The 26,239-nt window shown below is 46.2% G+C and overlaps 1 pseudogene; it reads right to left on the reverse strand.

The window, feature by feature from the left end:
* Positions 1-3,534: 3,534 nt before the first annotated feature.
* On the reverse strand, positions 3,535-3,653 carry LOC136656692 (5S ribosomal RNA; annotated as a pseudogene).
* Between the last annotated feature and the right edge of the window lie 22,586 nt (positions 3,654-26,239).

Consider the following 26,239-nt stretch of genomic DNA (forward strand, 5'->3'; position numbering starts at 1 on the left):
AAAATTGCCCAACCAGCTGCTGAGAGGGTGCATGTGTGCTAACAGCTTCCCCAGCTGGAAGCAACTAGAGCACAGAAACCCTTTCAGCAGCTGGTCAGGCAATTTTGCCCCAGCCACTGCTGCGAAGGCACATGCACTCCCATCACATCCCAATTGGAAAACACACACAGGCACCCACCTCCAATTGGAGCCTAGGGTTCTTGCCTGGTTTTGTCCCAGGGCAGGTGTGCCCCTGGCTGAGACATGCCTTTATATTTAGCAGATGGAGAGCAACTGTTCCTGTTCACCCCAGCATAGCATCCTTTCCAGGACCTGTCTGCTGATGTCTCCCTTGCAAACTCCTTTGGGACAAGAAGTCATCTTCTTATTCATTTGCTATGTAATCCACTCTGAGCACCATTTGGGGTGGGGGAGCAATGTATAAATACCCTAAATCAGGGATGTCAAATGCGTTTCATACAGAGGGCCAGTTAGCATTCATGCTGCCTGATGAGGACCAGAAGTGACATCATGAAGCAGAAAGTGACATCGTTAAGCAGAGGATGACCAGAAATAAACACTCTGTTCTAAAACACATAGAAATTCATAAGCTGCAAATGACAGAAGAGAAAATGTGCAAAATGTTCATATTTTCAAGATATGAGGGAGTCCAATTATCAAATTGGGAGAGCCCAATTAAGTCAGGGGCTGGAGGAATTGCTTCTGGGGACTGCATTAGGCTCATGGGCCTTATGTATGACACCCCTGTCCTACATCATAATAATGTTAACCAAGTTACAAGAAGCCAGTTTAATAAGACTGATGCCCAGCTTTCTAGCTACCCATAAAGGAAAAGAGTTCTACTGCTCTTAGGTTGATGGCTGAAGGAAGTAAGCTTCATTTGCCCAGGACATTACTGGCTTCTTTTTCTGGTAAACTTTGCTCCACCAGATCTCAACTTTGTTCTGAGGTGGTTTCAGCAGGGTAAGGACATGATCCTGTAAAGAACTCTGTAAAGCAAACAGAAGGAAAGTGTGAAACTGCAGAAAGAACCCAATGCAATGTAACATCTGTGCAAGTTATATGGTCTCCAGAGTGATCTGGGAGTGCTTGGCTGTTCCCCGATGGGAAAGAGAGACCCCTAGACAGCCACAGTCTGTTTTCTATTGAAGCTAAGATAGAAGCTTCTGGAACATGGATGCCCTAAAAATACCATACATTGATTAGCAGAAGGAGGAAGAGCAGCCGCAGCATTTGCACCTTGAGTCAGTGATTTTCAACCACTGTTCTATGGTACACTGATGTGCTGGGAATGGTTCACAGGTGTGCAGCAGGGGTTTGGGAGAGAGTCAGTTTTATGAGGACTCTGGGGGGTGGGTGAGTCTCCCCTCCCCCCTGCTAGCAATGTGGTTTGCCTTGTCAATTGTCAAAAAACTGATGGCAAACCTTAAAAATGTTAGTGCTTTGTCAGTGTGCTGCGAGATGAAAAGGTTTGAAAATTGCTGCCTTAAGCACATATAACGGTAGTTTGCATGAAGAGTTGTATCTCCTTTCTCAACAGTAGGTAGTTTTGAAGTTATCTACTTACTAACTGGAAGTGCTTTTGTGCTATATGAGATCTGACTCAGCAGATTTCCAGTCTCTCTGCCGAAGGAGCAAATTGCAATAACCAGAGAAGAGTCCCTCTTCTCCCCGATTCTCAGCAAAATCAACAGCTTCTGAGGATTTCTGAAGTGCAGCAGGAAGCCGATGAAATATTTACGCAAAAGTACCTCCTGTCTGTGGCGGTTCTCATCTGTGACTCCAACATATGGTTTATCAACTAAAACAGGTGTGGGAGAACAGGTGTTCAGAACAATAGAAGTGCAGGTTTGGAGTTTACCGTCAGGAAACAATTGGGGCGGGGGGAGATGTGATAAAGGAGCTGGGCTGACTTTGAGGGCAACATGCAAATTTGATGACAGAGTCATAACGTTCTTCACAGGGACACATTTATGCGCTTTGTGGTGTTGTCGCTAACTTCCTTTTGCGAATCTAGACATATGGCATGAAGCAAATGTGCAAAGTCTCCCGCTGCACTGGACTCTGAGGTGGTAAATAATTGCTTAATATCACTTTTTTTCTGAATAAATAATTGTGCTCATACTTTGGACTGCATGGTTAAAAAAAGGTGGTGTGAGGGGGGGGAATCTTTTATGGAAAACTTAATAGAAAAAAAGTTAACTTGAGCTACAATGTGAAGATTGTCCCCAGATTTGGCACCAGATGAGTGAAATCTTCCCCTTCTTTACTGCCTTTCTGCACGAGAGTGTAGGATTAAAAGTCGTTTCTGCCTATACGCGTTGCGTTGCATATACGCAACAGGGACGAGATGTGTAAAACTGTGGGCTAGGCAAAACTGGGTTAAAGGCATTTATGTAGGAGAGCAGATACTCAGTTCTCATTAGGCAGATCTGAATCTGGTTTACTTTCTCTTCCCAGTAAGTCTAGTGTAGTAGAGTCGGGACTGGTTGATGGACCATTAGACCTGCATGTACCCATTTCCGACGTTTGGGTTCAAAAATTCATAGCTGGCGTGGATAGTAAAATACCTACAGTTGGTCATCTGTACAATTGATCATGACAAAAGATGTGGGTCGTGATCGCTGTTTGTGCTTTCTACAAGCCACAAGGAGCCCTGCAGTGAGCTCCATGGGGCTCCTTGCACCCTGGCAGCTGGTAAGCTACATTAAAAAGCGCTCTCTTCCCCCCCCCCCAGGTGGAGCAATCTGAGGATCACGGCAATGCCTTCCCCCTGCCCTCACCCCTTAAAGGGAAAGGGGCTTTGGTTCTTCAGCTGGTGTGTCGCAACCCACCATTATATAATATTATATCTAATAATCTAACATTATAAAAAACACTACTTAACTTATTAATTTAATTTACTTTTAATTTAATTTAAATATTTATTTTATATATAATATACTGCTGTTGTTGTTAATCAGTGTCACTTAAATGCCAGCCTAGATGGGTGACTCAGCAAGAGGACCTTGCCCTGCAAGAGCTACTTGTATTCACTGAGCTTCCTTGCTTGCCTTTTCTGAGCAATGGCATTCTGTAAAAAGAAATGGCATATTTGTGTTAGAAGAGAAGGTCTTGCGGGAAATGAACAATTCAGACGACAACTCCTTGAATATGCAAACTCTGTGTTTTCCATTCCATTTCCACACACAGGGTCTGTGACCAGGACATGGGCAAGGGCTGAATGATCACATTTAGGTGGCAATGATTAATTGATGCTTCACATTCTATATGCCCCCATTTAGCGTCTGCATGTAGCAAAACAAGTGTTTTGTTGACTGCCCAGCTGCCTTTGGAAACGCGATGAGCAGGGATACATGATTGGATGCTTTTAAGTGCACCATCTAGACTGGAAGCTCATTGAGGTTGACAATGGGGTTCATGGGCATACAGAGGGAGATATTTGATAGCACATAGTGGGTTGTAAATAGGACACAAAGCATGTTGCTGGTTCTCTGTGGTTGGCAACCTTCAGTCTCGAAAGACTACGGTATAAGCCTACAGCACCTGGTATTCCCGGGCGGTCTCCCATCCAAATACTAACCAGGCCTGACTCTGCTTAGCTTCCGAGATCAGACGAAATCGGGCATCTGCAGGGTAGCATTGGACTTGAACTACATATTTTCTGATTTTTTTTTCCCAATAGCAGAGTTCGTGGAGCTGAATTCCAAATGGATTCAGGTGGGTTGCCCATCTGTTGCATCAGAAGATAGAGCAAGATATTAAATAAAATGGATCTCTATCTATCTGGCAATTCATTAAGAAAGTAGATGCCCTGGCTCCAGTTCTGCTAACAAGCATGCACTCAGGTTGACCAGATACAATGGAGGATACAGTACCTTTACTTTTAACCACAGTATAGAAGAGGGAATTTTAGCAGACTTTGCTCAGCATGGAAGGGTTTTAAAAGTTGCACCTGCCAAAATTCCCTCTGCTATACAGTGGTTAAAGGTATAGGCACTGTGTCCTCCATTGCATCTGGTCAGCCTGCATGCATTGCACCAAGCAGTCACTTTCCACTGCTGGAGGTGGGGTCATGCTCTACCAGGTGAAGGCAGCATAGCCTCACTGATAGGAGGTCCTAAGGGCAGCTTTTGGGAAGCGCTAGTACCCTTCCAACCCTTGCCCACGCCTCGTCACTCTAGCATAAATATTGGAAACTGCACTGTGTGTGTCATCAATCTCAAACTTTTTTATTTTGGAGTCATGGCATGAAAAAGGTTGAATACCACTATCTCTGCTCTTGTTCAAACTTAGTGACTGTAAACGTTTCTTGCTTGACCCCTACATTCTAGGTCTGTTTGTTCATAGCAGTGAATTCCCAGTGTTTGATATTCCTCAAGACTACACTTTCAGTTTCCAATGTGTTTCAAAAATAATTGTCATGATCACAATCATATGAAAAAGTAGTGTCTCTTTATTTTCAGCCACTTTCTCTTCCAGCCTTCTTGACAAGCAGATTTTACCGTCTAGTTTGAGTCTTTCCAGTAAAACCATATTAATTGCTTGCACAATCTGTTGCCAATATTTCATTGCATATTCCCATCACCAGTGAAATCTGCTTTCCCCTTCGCTCTCTCCCAACAGGTATCTGATTCTGTTTGTTCTCATCTTTGAGAATCTGACTGGTATAATGTACCACCACCATCTTAACACAGTTCTCCCTAATTGTAGACATTATTGTATATCCGTCATCCAACTTATTCCATGATCGTTGCCAGCTTTCATCTGACATATCCGTCGGGATACAAAGACCATTTCCGCATTGAACTTGACTAAGGGCCCAATCCTATCCAATTTTCGAGCAGTGATGTAGCCACAATGCAATCACAAGGTAAGGGAACAAATGTTCCCATACCTTAAGGTGGCCTCTGTGACTGCTGCCCCACCACAAGATGCAGTATATGACCCATTGGCACAGGTGCACTGCCACTGGAAAATTGGTTAGGATTGGGCCATAATACTCTTCATTTTGAATTAATATATGATAACTCACCGCTAATTAGTAATAACTTCTTAGGTATAGTCTGAAAAATTGGTCTAAAGCATTGTACAAGGGGGTTGGGGGCACTGTAAGTTGTTGTTGGGGAGGGGGGAAGGCAGCAATGCAATCCCCAGGATTGCACCACTTCCAGGGATGGAAGGGGGGTTTTCTACTTACTTGCAGGCAGCGTTGCAGTCCTGGGAGGTCTGGGGGTGCAGGGAGCCCTCCGCAGGGCCCCTCATACCTGCAAAAGTGTAAAAACAAAGAAAAAAGGGGCACTTCGGTTTCATTGTGAAAATTGACAGTGCCCTTTTCTCTCTCTCTCTCTTTTTTTTTTTAGTTTTGCAGGCATGGACTGCAAAACATGGACCGCCCCAGACACCCAAGGACTGCAGCACTGGCTGCAAGTAAGTAGGAAGTCCCCCTCCTGTCCTCAGCAGCAGCACAATCCTGGGGATCCCATCACAACCCACCAGTTTGCCAACCACTGGTCTAAAGAATCTCTTGTTCCTCCCTTATCATTTAGCCAATATCTGACCTGCAGATAGTCAGAAGACAGGGACTGCATTTCGCCCATCTCTTTTCACTGTACAAGACTTTGATTACATTGAATCCGGTGTTTAGAACAGGTCTTCCCCTACAAGACCCATCCATGAAAGTGGTCTAACAAGCCACCTATATTAAATTTAGCTTCTGACAGTACCAATGAGATTGGGAAATAATCTGAACACAATGATTTCCTATACCTGTCCCAGACATGCCCCACTTTGAGTATAAATGTATTGCCCTTAGCAACCTTTTTGCCTATGTTTAGACAAGATCCATAACAGCTCATTCACTGGAAGGCTGCTAAAGGCCTGTTCTAAATTTTCTTGGCCTGCACCATCTCCTGATATAACATCAGCAATACTGATTTTGAGTATTTCCTAGCTTTGCATACTTGAATCTAAATTTAATTCAGATGCTAGCTAGAGCTTAATATGTAAAATCTTACTACCAACAATATTGTATTTCTTTAAGCAAATAATTGGTAGCCCAAACCTGAGCTGCCCGCAGCGCCAAGTCTCGGCGTCTCTGTGGAGGGCTGCTGCTGGATCCTGTACCTCCCGCGCTACTGTGGGAGGCACCTTGGGAGAAAGGGACATTGGTCCCCTTCCCCTGAGAAAGGGAAGCAGCCCTGCAATGGGGCTACTCTATTTAGCGCCGACCACAATGTCGTGCTAAAGTAAAGGTGCTCGTGTAGGGCGTGCAGCCCTCCACGAGCGCCTTGGATCCTGTGGAGCTCAGCTCTGTGGATCTGCCTCTCCCCCTACCCCAACACACCTCCTGCCCACCCCCTGGCACACCTCCCCCCTCCCCGGAATGCCTCCCCCATGCCCCTGGCCACACCCCTGCCTCCCGTTCCGCAGCCTGGCGGTCTGGGAGACCGCTGAGCCTCAGAACCCATGTGACCGCCGTATGCTAGCCCAGCGCCAGCTGGTGCTGGGCCAGCTCTGGCAGGAGCCCAGCGGTGAGCCCCATAAATGTGCCTTGCGGTATGTTTGTGACTGTGGTCCGTGGCATGGAGCCGTGCCACAGACCACAGGATTGGGCTCTCAACTATTTGCCAAAATAAAGACAGGGCACATCTTGATAGGGACACTTTTTGTCTCATTTGTGATAAGGTAAAAGTTAACTGGCCATCGGAAATTGGACTCTATAAATGATAAATGGGGGTTCCTTTTTTTTTAATTGAGTTTTTCTATTTGTGCATGAGCTGCATTAAAATCATCCCTGAGGACCATTCCTCTTAACATTAGACACTTTAGCACAATGTTAACATTTTAATTTACATTGGAGAACAATGTCTTGGAAATAGTCCCTGTATTATTTAAACTTTAAATGTCAAGCTAATTTTTCCCCAGTTAATGCAGAAGGCAGATTCCTAAGTAGAACTAAATAACATAATTTGTTAGATTATTTAACTCATGTACAGTGTCCTTTCCAGTTCACAGCCCATTTGGAAAAAGAAAAAGAAAACAATTCTCAGTTACCAGACTTATTCATGGGTGTTCTCAGGGAAAACAAGATTCTTAAGTGGAAAGCAAGAGATATAGGCTTAAATAAGCTAGCTAGTATTTCTTTTTTCTCATATATGAAGAACAAATTATGTTTCAGGTCCCATCTCCTGTTATAGAGGCATTAATCCTTCCAGACACACTTTCTTAGGGCATCTTAGCAAAAATGGCCATTAGGGGATGATTTTAGGTGGAAATCACTAATCAGTAAAAATACAATGGAGAAGTACTAATTTCCCATCTGCCACATTGCTCTCACCTCAGAGGTTGCATGGGTGGGCGGGGGTGGGAGAAAAGAAGAGATATCTCTGCTTTTAAGCCCATGTCTTAAATAGGAGCATAATGTGACATGTAGTTTGACTTTATAAGGAAAAGATGAGGTGACCCGCTCACTAAGGGATGAGACTCAGATAAAATCCGTTAGAAAAGTACCATAGATACTCATCTAATAGTTTCTCTTATAGAATAAAACTTGTAAAAACCCATTTGAAAAAAAAAATGGGGTTCAGTGTCAGCTTTCCTGTGTAACCCAGCTGGCATCTATGTGACTCCAGTCTATGAGAAACACAGTTCAGGCGGGCCGTTTTTATCCACAGATTTGACTGAGCGCAGTTTCCAAACCCATGTGGAGGGACCCACCTGACTTTCTGGACGTGATCGAAAGCACCTTCTGGCCACATCTGGGAGGCTTTCAGAGACCTGTTTGGAGGCTGTACAGCCTCTCTGGACCTCAGAGCACCTCTTGACGTAAGCAGAAAGCACTTCTGGTCACTTCCAGAAGTCCTCTGTGGCCTGAACCCGCTGATTCGATTATCCACAGGTTTTGGAATCTGCGGGGAGTCTGGGAATGGATCCCCTGCAGATAATGAGGGCCAATTGCATATAAATACTGTACTAAATAATTCATTTAACTGTTTTAGGATCTGAAAGTCTGAAATTCAGGGGTGAACCTTGTAGACTAAGAGATAGCGACCAGTGGGATGGGGAGACAAGAGGATGGCACCCAGTGGCTCAGTGGGCAAAGCCTTTTGGCACAGGGTAGAACTGGATGAATACAAAACAAGACTAGCAAAAGCCCTCAAATGTGCACATCCTAACTGTAACCCCAAACTCCTCTGAATAAACTTATTCTCTCAGTCCCACTTGTTTCTGGATTGACCCTTCTTTGGATCTGCCCCTGTTTTCCATTCAGCTGTGGTCCTGATCCTGCCATGCTTTGCACTTCTGCTTTCCTTCTGCTTCCTTGCCTATGATGACTGATCACTGGTACATGGGATACCTATGAAAACATGACACTCTCACAGCTGGCAGAATTCACTCTGGATAGATATACTATTCATCCACACTTAGTTGTTTGTTTTTTTTAAATTGTCCGCAAATAGATACCTGAAAACATCCTTTCAAGCACTTTTCTGAAGCCAGTTACCAACTGAAGGATGGTGCTAACACATTTTTGCTGAAACGTTTTCATTAGCATCTGAGAACACACATTTGCTCTTCACTATGCAAATATCAGGCTTCATAAAGAATTAGGACAATTACGCAAGGCGCGCATGTGCTGTCTCTTTGGAATTCTTCCGTATGGTTCCAATTAATCCTTGCAAATTGTCTAGCAGCAAGCTAGTGGCAATTGTAAATGTTCATTAGCAGGTCCATTTGTTATAACCATGTTAGCTGATATACTCATTGTGTTATATCTGCACCGATGGAGTCGGAGCAGGGGAAAAAGTGGACCTTGTACAACGTTAGGCAGACAAGACCCCGTTGACGCTTGCACCCACCTGCGTGGGTGGCCATGTAGAACATAAATGTATGGAGGCTGCTTCGTGTGGCAAGCAATATGTGTCAGCGGCTTCCCTTTCTACTTGGAAGTGATGAGACCTGCTTAACATAAGAGCCACGTGAAATAAACTTCAGAAGTTTGAGAGCTGAAGTATTTAAGATTCTTAAATATATTTACTCACCATTACCATTAAACGTATGTTTCAATCCAGTAGATTCTCAGTGTATACCCGTAAATACTCAAAGCTTGAAAATGTCTTATTGACACACCATTAATTGTGATGCAAAAAGGAGCTCAGCCAACATATTTCTGAGAGTCATACATTATATATGTTGGGCAGCCCAATCCTAACCTGCGCTGGAACAGGCAGGTCTGTTGGCCTTCTCCATATCCAGCATGGAGTTGGGGGCGTCTGCAGCTCAGCCTGGGGCTAAGGAAATTTATTCACCTCACCCTGGGTAATGCGGCAGCAGCCCCAATGGGGCTACTCGGCGACCAAAAGAGGTGGCGCAGATCTGAGCAGCCCAGTGCTGTGCTGGGTCGACCAGGAGTGGGATTAGGATCCAGCCCAAATGCCGGATTCTGGTTCAACCTACTCACCCGATCCTGGACCACCCACGGGCCTGATAGCAGCCCGTCCTCCCCCTGCCCTGCAAAACCCCTGTTCTCCCCTCCCCAAACCACCACACCACTCTGACTCAGCCAGCGTGAACGTACATCTGTGCCAGCACAGCGGGGCTCAATTTGGCGTCTGGATCTGAGCTGGCCTGCCTCCTCCCGCAGTGGCACAGAAGTGCCTTATGGCACTTTTGTGACATCTCTGGCACTGGTGCAAGGGACTTGCACTGGCCCAAGCGTGCATTAGAATTGTGCACATGTGACTCAGGAGCCACCCCTGGGCTATGATGACTGAAAGTATTATCTATGTCCCATCCTCTAGGTCAGGTAAAAGGGACCCATTTGACAATACTGATTTTGAATGAGGAACACAATGCACAGTTAAGCCAATTGAAGTGATTCAGACCAGCAAATGAAAAATTTTAAGTACAGTCTTGTGGACCAGTGTGCCAAATGTATGAGAATATGGAAATATCCATAGGGATAAAAGCGTGTCCCTGCTTTAAGCTACCTGCCAAAAATGAGCAGATTTAATTCTGCTTCATGCTTGCTGCATTTACCCGCCATGTTCTTCAGCAGAGATGTTTTGACAAGCCCCTACAATTTCAGCCAAGCTGACAATACGATCATTTCGAACATCATGGCTTTGTCAGTTACTGAGATACATTGCTCAATTCCTTCTTCCCAAGCTGTTTACCAGTCTACAGCATGCCCTGATCATATCGCTCACTAAATTTAATCTTTCCATTGCCTCTTGCATGTTCCCAAGCAACAGTCCTTTTAAAACATGATTTTCAAGCCTCCATCTACTTCAAAGCTAGAGCATTTACCAAGGTCAGGAGGTTTATCCTCTTTCCCCCTTTCTCTCAGTATTCTTCAGCATCATAAGGTGCATCTTGCTGCATTCTCAGAGGGCACTTGTGTCACTGGGCTTTTATGCCCATATATCAAACTTTTCCCAGGTTCATCTTTTTTTAGGGTCACCTAACTATATTGTAATAGCCTTTTGACTTTCAACATATTCAAGACTATTGCGATCTGGAAGTTATCTCACAGTTGTTATACCAGAATTCTTATCCCCCCCCCCCCAAAAAAAAAAAAAAACCCAGTGCATATGAACCAAGAGTTCCAGGCATTTCAGCTTCTCCTGCTGACTCACTACGCTAGAGTCAGTTCACACAAAATCGTACACCATTTAATTGTTGGAAGGGAGAGGGGAACAGTAGCAGAGTAATCAGCAGAAGCCCCCCTTCCTATGGTAAAGATATACAGGCTGGCCCTTTGAATCCATGGATTCCTGACCCTGGTTCTCTGCGGCCCTTTTAAGGCCTTGAAATGTCACTTCCAGTTTTTACGATAAAACCAGAAGTGACCTTCAAAGGCCTCCTGAAGACCTCAGAAGGCCTTCTGAGGGCTGCAGATTCCATTATCCACAGTTTCCAGTATCCGCAGAAGGTCCTGGAATGGATCCCCTGTGAATATCAAGGGCCCACTGCAACCCATAACCCAAGCTAGTTGCTATCAATAAACATGCCCAGGAGCAGAGGCTTGGTTTATAAGAAATTACTTGCAGTCCAGAGTAGATTACTTACATCTTCTGATTATTCAGAAACCCTAATACTTTAGGAACAGACAACCCTAGAGCTCTTCTCTTTGTGTGCAAGTGTTTTGGGAGGTGGGATGTAGTCTGTCATTATAGAGACAGAGCACAAACATCTCACACATCCTCCTTTGGTGTCTGGAGAAAAAAAGAGAGTGCAAGGAGGGGAGGAAAGAGTTAAGGACCTGCAAGAACCACAGAGAGGACAGGAAGATGGTCTCAGGTGAGTGAACTGCACATTGCCCCCAGAGTCCTGCAGATGGTGTTGCATCCAAATTTCAACATTAATTATATAACTCATGATGACATGCACCAGAATGTATGAACTGACTTCATGGAAAAGTCTGGCAGTTGAGACCAGTATTTTTACACAAATCAGAGCTGAAAAGGAAGAGTAAGCGACGAAGTGTTGCAAATGAACATTGTATGTTCATTACTAGCGAATTCTCAAGATACAATAAAGTGTTTGATCAAAACAGAGAAATAAATAGAAGAACGAATGGAATCTGTGCACTCCACCAAAGTGTATCCCCAAGGACTCTGCTTCCTCTGCAGTCAACATTTGGACTCTTGATGACAGCAAATAGTTTTTTTAGATAGGGACTTGGCTAGCTTCAGGACAAGCAAACCATTCATTTTGGCAGTTGGCTCAAGCTGTCTGCTAGGTGTGCTTACTTAGGTCTTAGCACTGACCCTCTGAAAGACAAAGGCTCTCAATCAAATATATGGCAAAATCTTTGGGGGGGGGGGGGGGTTGGGAGATGTATCTTTCAACCTCTGGCCGCCCACTGGAGAGGGGAGTGTGTCTGTTTAAAACACAGAGGCTCAACACAAGCTTAGCTTCTGCCTTTCTCAGAACAAAAAAGGAGAACGGATGGCATTTTAGCAAATCTAGTCTCAAACAATAAACTTATTCTCACTTCCAACACTCCAAGTTAGTAACAATTGCGATCCTGGTCCATGTGCCTCCCGGGACCAGAACCGCAGAATGCTGCCCTCCCCCCCAAAGACTGCCATGCCCCACTTACCGGTCCCATCCAGAGCGTCTGACGGCATCCTCCAACCCTCCAAAAGCCTTCTGAGGCCTCTGGAGGGCCTCAGAAGTTCCTCAGTGTTCGTCAGAAAACGGGAGTGATGTTAAACAGCCCTCCGGAGGTCTAAGAAGGAGGGCTAGAGGATGCTGCATGAGGCCTCCCCAGTCCTCAGAAAGGCTCCATAGAGTGAGCGGCTGTGCAGCCGCACAGTGGCAGTAGGGGGGTCATGAGTGGTGGTGCTGCCCCCACAGGCATGACACCTTGGGGCATTTGCCCCCCCAATGACCCATGGAATGCCATGGATTAGTAAAGGAAGGGGAGAAAGTAAAGACAGACATGCGCATTTATTCATTTTCCACCTAAAACAAGAATAGCCATAGTTCCTATCCTTTTCTATTGAAACAGGATCCTTTTAATTCATAGCTTAAAGAGGAAAGGGAACAACACCAACAAAAACATCAACAAAGGAAAGGAGGAGAGTAAAACCCCCAACAGGGCAAAAGAATTTGCAAAGTAGATCACACCCTTCCACTGCCAAGTCTTCCCTTCCAAGGGCATTTCTGCAGGGTGCCCAAGCACTTGCCACTTATATGAACTGCAGAGATGGGCAGTCAGATCCAGCCCAAATTACCCCATGCTGATGAAGTGGGACCAGTGTAGACTGCTCTGCATCCCATGCAAGAGGGTAGTCTCCTTGGAGTAAGGAGACATTTGCTGCCCTTGCTTTCCAGGACAGCTCCAGCCCATGCAATAGGTCTACTCAGACCTGCAGGAGCTTTGTGGCTGGCAAAAGTTCATGTGCACCTGTGTTGGCAGATCAGGCCTGGGAGGTGGGATAGGATGTGGCATGTAAGCAGTGGCATTGTACGGGGTGCAAGTTGCACCAAGTGATGCACACGGGGGGATTGACACCACTATTGGCCTAAATTTTTAAAACCTTAGTATTTTTGAATAATACCACCATGTTATATATCATTTGATGCGTAATTTCATGCATAACACAATGAAACAATCTGTGTGGAAATAACTCTATTATAGCAAAGGTTATAGCCCAAAACCCAGCAGGGTGGGGCACTGGTGCATCACCATACCCACTGCCTGGGGCACCCTGCCCACTGCATGGAAGGAGGTCCATCATAAGAGTGACACACTGGTCTCCTGCACCAGGTAACACAAACCCTAGAGGCACCACTGCATATCAAAACGTAGGGGAACCCAGTGAGAGTCCCAGGATCTCTCCCAGGGTACGTTTGTTGCTGAAGACAAATGCTGTACTGGTGGTCAGCAGGTCTTCAGAAACATGGTTAGCAGGGCTTACTGGTGTGCTGTTGCTGCTCCCTCTCCACACATTTTTACACACTTGATCAAAACATCAGCAGAGGGCTATGTCAGGCTTGGATTGTAGAGACCTGGGTTCAAATTCCCACTCAGCCATGAAGGGTGCCTTGGAACAATTACTATCTCTCAGTCCACTCTTATCTCTCAGTCCACCAAATTGCAATGAACAAAACACGGGAGAATTTGTGTGTCTGCTAGCCTGTATTCCTTGAAGGAAGAGCACGAAACAAATCTGATAAACATATGCAAGTTTTACCAGAATAAAACAGATCCCAATATAGTCACACTTTCCAAATGAACAATGCTCAAAAACAAGCAAAAACAAGGGAATATAAAACAGAAATGAAACAGGTTTTTTACAGCCCAGCTACTACCATCTAATGCATATATTAAAAAGCATTAACAAAATTCTCTTTTAGTAGAATAAAGTTGAGAAAAAGAACTGCAGGGAAGAATACCTTACACTTAAATAATAAAACACTCTTAAGGAGCGGAAATGCTTTCAGCTTCCCCACATTTCTTGAATGCCACCCTCTCTGTAAGTAACTCATGTCCAATGGAATTATGTTTATCACCTGTCATTCTTCTGTATGAAAAGAAATTAGATTTGATTCACCTAAATGAGCCTAGACCTCCAATCTGTCCCCTGTTCCTTTATGATTTTGACCTGAAAGTACCACTTTTTTTTTTTTACTTAACACAACTGGAAGCAGCTCTTTCTCCATTAAAGTGAACTACAATTGTTCATGCAACACTCAATAAATAGACAAAGTACAATTTTGGGTTAAAACTAGGCCACATTTATTTCAATGAATGTCAATCAACCAGTTACTGCAACTCTGTAACAGGTCCTATCTTCATACATTCATCTACCCTATAGTGCAGTTACCTAACATGGGGGACATACCCCACCACTTTCTATTCCTCTTTTGGGGCATTCCCACCCTGACTCAACTGAAGATCATCTAGTGATGATCACAGCTTCTCTATGCCAGCGCCCAAAGGGGGTTGAGAAAGCTGAATTCCATCTCCTCCTCTTCTTCCCCAAGTCAGAAAGACTTTGAATTTGACTTCGCAGTTCAAGCCTTGGACTTATACCAGCTACATAGTGGACAGCAGTCCATAAACCATAAACCAGAAGGACTACCAAGGGGCTACGTCTCATTGGCCTACTGGTTGCCCACTCACCACAGCATGAAGTGTGCACTCCATCGGCACAGCAACATACTATGGACTGGTGGGGATAGGACTGGGTTGTTTGTCTTATCCTCCTTTGCACAAGAAGCTGACGGAACATACCAAGATCCAGGTCTACAGAGCTTGCATCCTGAGTACACTTCTGTACTGCAGCGAGTCATGGACTCTTCGCTCACAACAGGAGAGGAAACTGAACGCTTTCCACGTGCGCTGCCTCCGACGCATCCTCAGCATCACCTGGCAGGACAAAGTTCCAAACAACACAGTCCTGGAACGTGCTGGAATCCCTAGCATGTGTGCACTGCTGAAACAGAGACGCCTGCGTTGGCTCGGTCATGTTGTGAGAATGGATGATGGCCGGATCCCAAAGGATCTCCTCTATGGAGAACTCATGCAAGGAAAGTGCCCTACAGGTAGACCACAGCTGCGATACAAGGACATCTGCAAGAGGGATCTGAAGGCCTTAGGAGTGGATCTCAACAAGTGGGAAACCCTGGCCTCTGAGCGGCCCGCTTGGAGGCAGGCTGTGCAGCATGGCCTTTCCCACTTTGAAGAGACACTTGGCCAACAGACTGAGGCTAAGAGGCAAAGAAGGAAGGCCCACAGCCAGGGAGACAGACCAGGGACAGACTGCACTTGCTCCCGGTGTGGAAGGGATTGTCACTCCCGAATCGGCCTTTTCAGCCACACTAGACGCTGTTCCATAACCACCTTTCAGAGCGCGATACCAGAGTCTTTCGAGACTGAAGGTTGCCAACTCTCCTTAGTACAAGGCAAAGTGGGGAAAGGGAGGCAGCCCATTGGCTGCAAAAGGGATTTAGGAACAGAGCCTCCAAGGCTATGATTGCATCTCTGCTTAGCTCACTGTTCCATGTTGGCTTAACTGCAGAGCCCTCCCATGCCCCCCAGCAGCTAGTCCGACATCAGATTTGGGTACACATTTTTTGCACATTGCATGACTGGCTGTTGCAATGGGGTGGGCTTTTTGGGGGGGGAGGGGGGATATTCCAGTCGGTTTAAGAGATTTTGATATTGTTAGGCTATTTACAACTGGTTTTTGTGGGCTAGCCTAAGTATCTATCAGTAGTTCTCAAACCATTTGGCACCAGGACCCACTTTTTAAAATGACACTCTATCTGGACCCACCTAACTTTACAAGACTTTAAAAAAAAAGTGATCTAGAAATTATTTACTTGTTTGCTTGACCCCTCCTCCCCCATATAAAAACAGCACTTGATCCATTTCTTATAAGGAGGCAGCCCTAATAATCTTAAGGCTGGAGGGGCTTAGTTATGTGATCCAACCTCCACCTGCCCCCACTACCTGTCATAGACATACTTGGGGGAGAAAAACATACTAGAAAAAAGACACTCAAACATTTATCTTCGTATATTTACACAAGCTTGCAAACTGTAGGAGCTCAGCTGTTCGCAGGGCAATTAGCAGTTATCTGATTTTTGAATAGGGCTTGAGGCAATTATTTGTCTGATCTTTCTATCACCCATGTTTTCATAGGAGGCTCTACCGGACCCATCAGAAATCATTTCCCGATGCACCAGCTGAGTCCCAACTCACAGTTTGAGACATGCTGACCTTACTCATCAATAACATTGAAAATGCAATTCAAATTTCTGACTTACTGGGAAACAAAATTCTGGAAGGCTGTTTACACTGGCACCCCCCAAAGAAGCACATGAGACACAGGCTTGGAATGATTTAAACTTTATTAATAAACAACAAACCTGCAAAAGTGAAAAATTTATCTAAAGTCCCCTGGCGTGCTAGCATCTAATAGCTTGGGGAAAATGGCACTGGCCATCTACCTCCCCCTGACCCCAACAGGGCAGCACATCCTGGCTCAAGGTGTCACTCAATCGAGGACTGAGTTATCCTATCACGGCCAACCCCAAAGGGTCGAGGCAGCCAGCCAGCACAGACCCACAACGGAAAACCTTGTGTAAGCCTTTGCTTGAACCAGCCAAGGGGCTCGCCAGCCAGCCTCATCAACCCAGACAAGTGTTGTCAGAGCGGTTCTGGCTTACCCCTTGGCCTTGCTAACCTCAGCATGTACGCCGGCCCCTGCTCCTGGCTACCCAGCCAGCACGCGACCTGCCACACCGGGGGGGGTAGCCTAGCGCTTAACCCCCACCGCCCCATGGAAAAACCCAACAGGCTCCACAGACCCTGCTGCAGGTGAAACAGAAAAAATATCGGCCCCAGTCATAGATAGATGTACTCTGTGAGAACATGATCTCAGGGTGGAAGATGGAGGTTCCACTTGTCTGGACATAACCCACCTCAGGTACGCATTGATCTTGTGCCTGGAGATGCCAACTACAAGAGTGTTGACAGCCCCAAGCCAGACCCTTCTGGGTAACATGTCTGACCAGATTATGACAATTCCTGGTAGCCAGCTGTGCATCAGAGCAAGATTCCTATGGACCAGTAGCCTTAAGGACAATGAGGTCCTCTGGCACAGGTCATTCTCGCCAAAGTGTATTAACAGTACCTGAGAGGGGGTCCTGGAATCCAGAAAGCTCACACAGCAAAGGGAGTAGCTTGCCCCAGAGCATATATCTCTTGGTAGCCTACTACATCTCCACCATGTCACCCAAGTCGAGCTGGCTGCCAAATTCCGAGGCCGCTGCCCTCTTCCTCATCCAAAACACAATGGAATGTCCAATGATGAGGACACAGGCGGGGAACGATCAGCAGCGACCTGAAAATACAGAGAGAAGTGTAAGTAACCTGAATCTATAACCTAAGACCTGTAACAGTACAACCTTAAGTGTCCATCACACTGGGCAAAAGAACTAGGACCTATCACACCAGTCCCTGACCAGGTCGCAGCCATGGCCCCTACATGGGACACCCATCACACCGGGCACCCAAACACTCACTCAGTGGCACCTATCACACCAGGTACCGTTCATCCACACAGGCCAGGCCAACACTAGCCTATTGGCCTTGTACTTACCCTACATGGGACATCATCACACCAGGAATCCCAACACCCAGTGGTACCTGGGTATCATTCATCCAAACAGGCCAACACCAGGTATCATTCATTCAAACAGGCCAGGCCAACACTAGCTGGTTGGCCTTGTACTTACCCTACATAGGACACCCATCACACCGGGCACCCAAATACTCAGTGGTACCTATCACACCAGGTACCATTCATCCACACAGGCCAGGCCAATATTAGCCTATTGACCTTGTACTTACCCACCATGGGACACCCATCACACTGGGCACCCAAACACTCACTCAGTGGCACCTATCACACCAAGTACCATTCATCCACAAGCCAGGCCAGCACGTAGCCCATTGGCCTAGTACTTACTTAGGCAGACTTATAAGTGACTTATAAGTTACTTATAAGTAACACGGCCAGCAATGGAAGAGAAGTGAAGGGGGCAGAAGAGTGCCAGAAAAAAAGGGACACCAAGGCAGGAGGGCAGGGCTGGTGCAGAAGCTGGTTCAAATGGCTGTGACCAGACTGTTAGCAAGAGCTAGTTTTGTAGCACACTTTATCCTGCCTAGACTGACTCTGATTTATTTCTGGGCACCATCGGAGGTGCTAGTGACTAACTTCAAACACTCAGGGCGCAATCCTCACCCCCTTTCCAGCTCTGAGGTAAGGGGACAAACATTGCCCTACCTTGAGGAGACCTCCATAGCTGCCACCCAACTGCAGGGCACAGCACGTGCCCCACTGGCACCACTACGCCAGCACTGGAAAGGCCTAAATGGTTCAGAGTCCAGCTGTCCAAATCCAGCCATAGAATCCTGCTCACCCTACAGGCCCTCTGCAGTGGCAGGAATGAGGAAAGGCTCTTCTCATCCAAGTCCATATTCATTCAAAGAACTGATCCAGCCGCTCATCTGGGCACCTGTGGCTCTCCCTGCTCCACGTGACCTCTTTCTCTGAAGCTGCAGTGTCAGCTTGCAAGAGCTGCGACAGGGAGCTTGCCAGATCGGTGCAGACTGAAGCTGGGCAGGCTGCCAGCCCCAGCACAGCTGCACCATACCCCTCCGTTCCAAAAAGCAGCCCACTGCCTGTCTGTATTTGCCCGCCTTTGCCTCATGCGCTGAGAGGGAGGGGCAGTGCAAATGGCTGCCGGGCTGCAAACGCCCCACCGGAATTGTGATTGGAGACTTCCTGTATAATAAGTTTCAAAGCAGAAACAGAGGACAAGAGATGCAAACCTTCTCATGAAGAAATTGAAGGTTTTTTTCAGTCTTGTGGCTATAGGAGGATATCATGATAACTTTAATGGCTGTGATCTGTGAAAGGGCAGGAGGTCTGGTCTAGAGGGTAGAGCCTCCATTTGCCTGAAGATTAACATCCACAAGGTCGCCAGTTCGAGGCCACCGGCACCGTGCGACCTTGGAGCAGCCGGCAAGCTGCAGCTGAGCTGTTCCATCTGCTCGGAGCGTGGGAGGATGGAGGCCAGAATGTTAAACCAGATCGGAGTGTAACAGCTTGAATATGTAGTGGTTCTTGAAAGAGAGAACCTTCTTTCAATTTGTAAAAATCCCTGCGTGGATTTAATAAGCCTGCCTGTGTAAACCGCCTTGAATAAAGTCTTGAATAAAGACCAAGAAAGGCGGTATATAAATACTGTGTATTATTATTATTATTATTAAAAATTAACACCCACACCACTAGCTGGGAATCATGTTTCAGCTATATTAGTATGCATTAAACTTCAGCAAAGAAGGAAATTGCCTGCTCTAAATTGGGCTGCCTAGACCAGTCAAAGAGAAACAAATATCCAGTTTATTTTTGAGTATGTCTTTGAATTAGAGTCACTTAACAAAAATGTTGGTGGTTGACACCACGGGGATAGAAATAATTATTTAAATGCTATAGTATTCCAGCACGGATGGGTTTTAATCTATTGTCCTGTTTTCTGTACAGATTCCTAATCCCCTAACTGGCATGAGCTCAACTAACAGGCTGTAGGGGGGGGGGGGGGAATCCTAGCAGTTTCTTTTTACTTTCTCCCCTTCCACCAACAAAATTAAATGAAGTTTTATTCAAGGGGGGTACTAAAGTAGGAAGGCAAATCCTGTTAACAAACAAGGACATTTTGGCTTGTCTCCCCTGGAAAACAAGGAGATCAACAATGTCTCTCCTACTTAATACCTATAAACAGCTTAGCAGAAGAATGTTTTTCTAAAAGATGCAGACTGCAGAGAAATTTCCTTTTAGTGAAAACATACATAAAGGGCATTGCTTGTTCTGCGCATCATGTTTTACACATGGCGCCATCCTACTGAGTCATAGTTCCAGTGTGGCAGCTGCTGGGCCAACACTGGGTGCCGTAAAATCAGCATAAAGTCCTTTATGGCATCCAGAGACAAGAAGACAAGGGATGACCTGTGCTTTTCTGCCAGCACTGAATCCAGAGCTACAGCTGCCAGAGCAGATAAGAGCTTCTCAATGCAGTGCAGTGGTGGGGGAGGGTGGAACAGAGGTGGGGAGGGTGTAACGGGGCGGGGGGAAGGTATAATGGGGTGGATCTGGCCTGGGAAGGGGTGGGATTGGCAGAGGAGGCCTCTGCCAAGTCCTATTCCCCTTCCCCTGGACATCCTAAATAGGGCATTAGGACTTGCTCCAGTGATTTTACTGTCGCAGATCTGAGTAGCCCCATTGAGCAGGCTGGGGCTCAACACAGAGTAAGTGAACAAATTCTCCCTTATCCCAAGGAGACCTCCAGCCTGCTACTAATCAGTGCTGGATACAGCATGGATAGGATTGGGGTGTGAGTCAGAGAACAAATCGCAGTCAGTGTTCAACTAAAAATGTAAAATATGGCAAGAATGCAGTATACAACCATAGCTCCGGATACAGCCCAAGACAAGTGAATGTGTTCTGTTGCAAATTATCAGCACAGAAGCCAATAACTGCCAAGAGAGAGTGAGTGGGATTGCCATCTTGCCAGAATTGTGCTGGCTTGACCAGAACTGGAAGATACGAAGCCAGGAAGGGGGGGGGGAAATCCCGCTAGCTATTCTCGCTCTCAGTTCTCATGCATACACTTTTGTTTCACATGCATGAGCTGGCATTAGGTGTCCAGCAGCTGTTGTTTGTTGGGCACCATGACAGTTGGACAGTTGTGTGTATACCTCTGCAAATGGTCTTTGGATGGACTTTGCGGTGGACTTCAGATGCAGTGCCGCTCCAGAGATCGTTGTGTTTAATGATCTGAATATGGAGGTGGTTTCTCTAGCAGGGAGCTGGGGGGGAGGGGAATGGGTCTCCTGTTCTGTTGCAGGTTTTTTCCTCTCCCAGGGTGGGGGCGGGGTGTCTTAAGAGTGCTGAAAATGCAGGCAGACGCCTCACAGACTGCCACTAACATAAGAACATAAGAACATAAGAACAGCCCCACTGGATCAGGCCATAGGCCCATCTAGTCCAGCTTCCTGTATCTCACAGCGGCCCACCAAATGCCCCAGGGAGCACACCAGATAACAAGAGACCTCATCCTGGTGCTCTCCCCTACATCTGGCATTCTGACTTAACCCATTCCTAAAATCAGGAGGTTGCGCATACACATCATGGCTTGTACCCCATAATGGATTTTTCCTCCAGAAACTCGTCCAATCCCCTTTTAAAGGCGTCTAGGCTAGACGCCAGCACCACATCCTGTGGCAAGGAGTTCCACAGACTGACCACGTGCTGAGTAAAGAAATATTTTCTTTTGCCTGTCCTAACCCGCCCAACACTCAATTTTAGTGGATGTCCCCTGGTTCTGGTATTATGTGAGAGTGTAAAGAGCATCTCCCTATCCACTCTGTCCATCCCCTGCATAATTTTGTATGTCTCAATCATGTCCCCCCTCAAGCGTCTCTTTTCTAGGCTGAAGAGGCCCAAACGCCGTAGCCTTTCCTCATAAGGAAGGTGCCCCAGCCCCGTAATCATCTTAGTCGCTCTCTTTTGCACCTTTTCCATTTCCACTATGTCTTTTTTGAGATGCGGCGACCAGAACTGGACACAATACTCCAGGTGTGGCCTTACCATCGATTTGTACAACGGCATTATAATACTAACCGTTTTGTTCTCAATACCCTTCCTAATGATCCCAAGCATAGAATTGGCCTTCTTCACTGCCACCGCACATTGGGTCGACACTTTCATCGACCTGTCCACCACCACCCCAAGATTTCTCTCCTGATCTGCCACAGACAGCTCAGAACCCATCAGCCTTGCCTAGGAACTCCTTGCCACAGGATGTGGTGCTGGCGTCTAGCCTAGACGCCTTTAAAAGGGGATTGGACGAGTTTCTGGAGGAAAAATCCATTATGGGGTACAAGCCATGATGTGTATGCGCAACCTCCTGATTTTAGGAATGGGTTAAGTCAGAATGCCAGATGTAGGGGAGAGCACCAGGATGAGGTCTCTTGTTATCTGGTGTGCTCCCTGGGGCATTTGGTGGGCCGCTGTGAGATACAGGAAGCTGGACTAGATGGGCCTATGGCCTGATCCAGTGGGGCTGTTCTTATGTTCTTATGTTCTTATGTTTAGCCTATATCTAAAGTTTTGATTTTTTGCCCCAATGTGCATGACTTTACACTTACTGACATTGAAGCGCATCTGCCATTTTGCTGCCCATTCTGCCAGTCTGGAGAGATCCTTCTGGAGCTCCTCACAATCACTTCTGGTCTTTACCACTCGGAAAAGTTTGGTGTCGTCTGCAAACTTAGCCACTTCACTGCTCAACCCTGTCTCCAGGTCATTTATGAAGAGGTTGAAAAGCACCGGTCCCAGGACAGATCCTTGGGGCACACCGCTTTTCACCTCTCTCCATTGTGAAAATTGCCCATTGACACCCACTCTCTGCTTCCTGGCCTCCAACCAGTTCTCAATCCACGAGAGGACCTTTCCTCTAATTCCCTGACTGTGGAGTTTTTTCAGTAGCTGACTAAATACCAGTAAATGCAGATCTACTTTTCTAGCCAGTAACATTTGACTACTGCATATAGGATGTAAAGGAGAACTGCCATACACTTGTCAAGCCAGCCTTGACAAATCAAGCATTTGGGGTACTTTCTATTTGCCTACATCTGAAGGAGAAAAAAGGTCTCTGAACAGAAGCCTGGAGTGCCCTTTCTGTTCAGCCAGATGGTATCTAAGGCTCTTTCTAAACTTTTTTTCATTCTGACTTTTTTGCCCATCTTTTCCTCTTAGACACTTTTCTCAAAGACTTGTAAAAACACTCTCTAAAGTGGGTCTTTTTTTTTTTTTTGGCCAGCCATGGGATATGCTAATAAAGGCCTTCCAAGGTGATTGTATTAAGGCAGGAGAGTTTTTCACAACCTTGCCGTTTGTAGCTGTTGAAAAGAGTTCTCTCTCATCCCCTCTGATCTTGGTATCTTGCATCTGTTACAAATGCATTTCAAAGTGCTAACTAGGTATCATGTACTATTACAAATCTATATTCAATTGTATTCCAACCCCTTTATGTTACTTCTTTTCTCAACAGTATTCCTCAACGGGACATATTCATCGCTTGCTTTGCCTGTGCGACACTACTCACTCCAAGGAACACATATGAATCGGGCATGATTCATGCCAGGGTTGGCCCCAGAAGTCGGGGGCCCAATGAAGAGCAGACCCCATGCCCCATGACCCCAGACCCCATGCCATGCCCCCCCACTCACCAAGCAGCCACAGTGAGCCTAGTGCTGATGGTGACACACGTGATGCGTGGCACCCAGAAACAGTTGGCAGAAATGTGATGATATCACCTCAACTGCTTCCGGGATGCCCATTTTGGGCCATACGGACCCAGGGCTGGGCAGAAGGGCTGCTACAACACTCCACTCATCGTGTCTTGGCATGGACAGTTCCATGCTGGGAAAGCAGTGCGAAGCCCCTTCAAAACACAGGGCCCAACTTAGCCAAATTGGCCAAATCACACTCAGGCCAGCCTGGATTTGACCTCTCTTAACACAAGAGGTATCAACCTTTACCATTCGTGGCCTCAGGGGAAGGGTGGTGCACGGGCTTACCTGGCTTGTTGTGCCTCCTCAGGTGGTCATTCTGTATGCAAGTCCAACTGCATGCAGGATACTGATCCCTGCCCACCCTCTCCTTTCTGCAGTTTGGGCCTAGCCAGTCACTGTTCGGGGCTGGGTAGAAATTTTTGGCTGGGTAGAAATGATTGGCTCTTGGTGGGCAGTTTTTTTTCCACCTACTCCAGACTGTAGTTAGGTTGGTTTTCTCCTTTTCCTTTCTTACTAACTGGGTCACTGTCTTGCATTTGTGTGGATTGTCTTGCAGGTTGGTGCAAGCACAAAGACTTGAAAGCTGGGCTTTTGGTGTGCTCCTGGGGGTCAGCAGGGCGTGACCCATCTCCCACTCCTCAGTTGCTCTCTGACTCAAGGTGCAAGCAGGGTAGTCCCTTCCCTGGCCTGGATTGCTTGGCTTGCCAATAAGGTGACATTTGAAGTGTTGTTGGTTTTCGCTTTTAAGACTTCAGGGATTTCCAAATGGGGAGTTGGTTTCCCAAATTGCTTTCCATCATAGTAAGAAGCTGGGGGCCAAATTTGTATTTTGTAATACCTGTAATGGTAGGGTCTGACATCATGGCTTCAGCATGAGGCTCACTGACATCCTCCAGAAAGGAGGGTAGAATGCAAGTGGGGGGGGGGAGAGAGATCAGTGGAGGGAAGTCCCAAAGGAAGCATTACAAGTTCCCTTCCTTATATGGCTTCAGAGTTCTGATGGGGATGGGGCTTACAAGCCACCAAATTCTCCTCCACCAGGCCAATTCAGGCAGCTAACCAGGACTCTTTCTTTGGTTCTCCTCCCTGGGGACCTCAGCAGACACAAGGCTTCAGCCTTAGAACTGGTCATTAGTCTGCAAAATGGCTTTTAACCTCTGCCACTTAATGTGCAGGTCTCTTAGGCTTCCCTCCCTGCCACCTTTGCAACCCTTTGATTCAGCATCCTGGCCTTCATGTCAACGGAGATGCTACCCAGAGCTACAACAAACTGCAGGGATTGCCCCTGCACAGGTCACATTGTTTTGCTCACCGACCAGGCCAGGTGGGGCATTCTTCAGCCCAGGATTTGGATGAAGGAGGTTGACTATTCTTCTGCCAGGGAGTCCATTCGCAGACAGATTTCTAATCATAGCACCACACTTAAAATACCACTGACGTCAGCACCTGGTGGGCAATGGGCATGAACAACATTTCTAGTTACTTTTATTTTGCAGAAAAGCATGGTCTGTCTTTAAAGAACAGCAAGAAGATCAAATGGGGTTTCATCTCAGCCCAGCTGTGGCTAAGTGTGTGTCATTTAAAAGAATAATTCACATCTCAACTCCCAGACCTTAAAAGCCTGTACATTAATGCAACATGTCACTTAATTAAGCAATGCAGAGAAAGCCGCAAAGATGAAAGTTACTGGTGCTGCTGAAAATGATAGCAGATGGCTTGGATGTGTACAAGGAGAAATAAGATGTCATAAAGGCGGGGGGGAACCCCTGAAATTGTGCCATTATACTGGTCAGTTTGACAGGATGCCTCCTTCCCCATCTTCGGTCTTGCAGTGTTATGTTCAACCACTAATGATTTTCCAGATGTGGCACCATAAGATTTCTGTTGCAGAGTTTATCCAAGGGCTTTGCCATCGATGGAAACTATTTCTAAATGCAAAATATGTTATCATGGTGGAGGCTTAAGAATAATGTATTTAGATCTGTCACAACAATCCCATCTACGGGACGAGAAATCTTCTTAATCCATTCTTAGTTCAGATATTGTTTGTGTTCACACCACGTGCATAAGAACATTTTCAAAACCGTTGCAATATCTAATAAGTCCATGCCAGCTCTTTGTGCGATTGCTCGCAATCTGACAGTTAACTGAAGGAGGGCAAAAGAATGTACAAATTTCACTGATCTCCAGTTCTGATTTCCTTTCCCTGTTTCTTCAACTTTATGCTTGTAATTTCAAAAAAGGTTTTTTCAGTTGCAAACATGATCACACACACATGCACAGCGAGAGAGAGAGAGAGAGAGAGAGAGAGAGAGAGAGAGAGAGAGAGAGATGTTCCCCATATCTGTGGAATCCGTATCCACTGTTTCACTTATCCATGATTCACAAATCCCCCCATCGCACTAATGACTTCATTACCAAGGCTTCGCAAAACATTGCTTTTTTTGCTTTGCTACAGAATGCTGAGCGACAGGAAGCAGACCATGGGACAGCTATTTTCACAGCTGCTAGACTAACACCACAGGAGGCAACAGAGATTAGTGGAGCCTAGCATTCTCTGTCTGCTTCCTTTGCTGTCCACTTCCTGTTAGTGTTCTCTCGGTCACCTCCTGTAGCATTAATCTAGCAGCTCTAGCTCAGTGGTTCTCACACATTGAGCACCAGGACCCACTTTTTAGAATGAGAAGTTGTCAGGACCCACCGGAAGTGATGTCATCACCAGAAGTGACATCACCAAGCAGGAAAATTTGTAATAATTCTAGGCTGCAATCCTACCCACACTTACCCAGGAGTAAGTCCCATTTACTATCATTGTTAAAAGAATATATATATATAGTAGCTTGTTAAAAG

Source organism: Tiliqua scincoides, chromosome 6 (assembly GCF_035046505.1).
Source record: "Tiliqua scincoides isolate rTilSci1 chromosome 6, rTilSci1.hap2, whole genome shotgun sequence".
Taxonomy (NCBI): Eukaryota; Metazoa; Chordata; class Lepidosauria; order Squamata; family Scincidae; genus Tiliqua; species Tiliqua scincoides.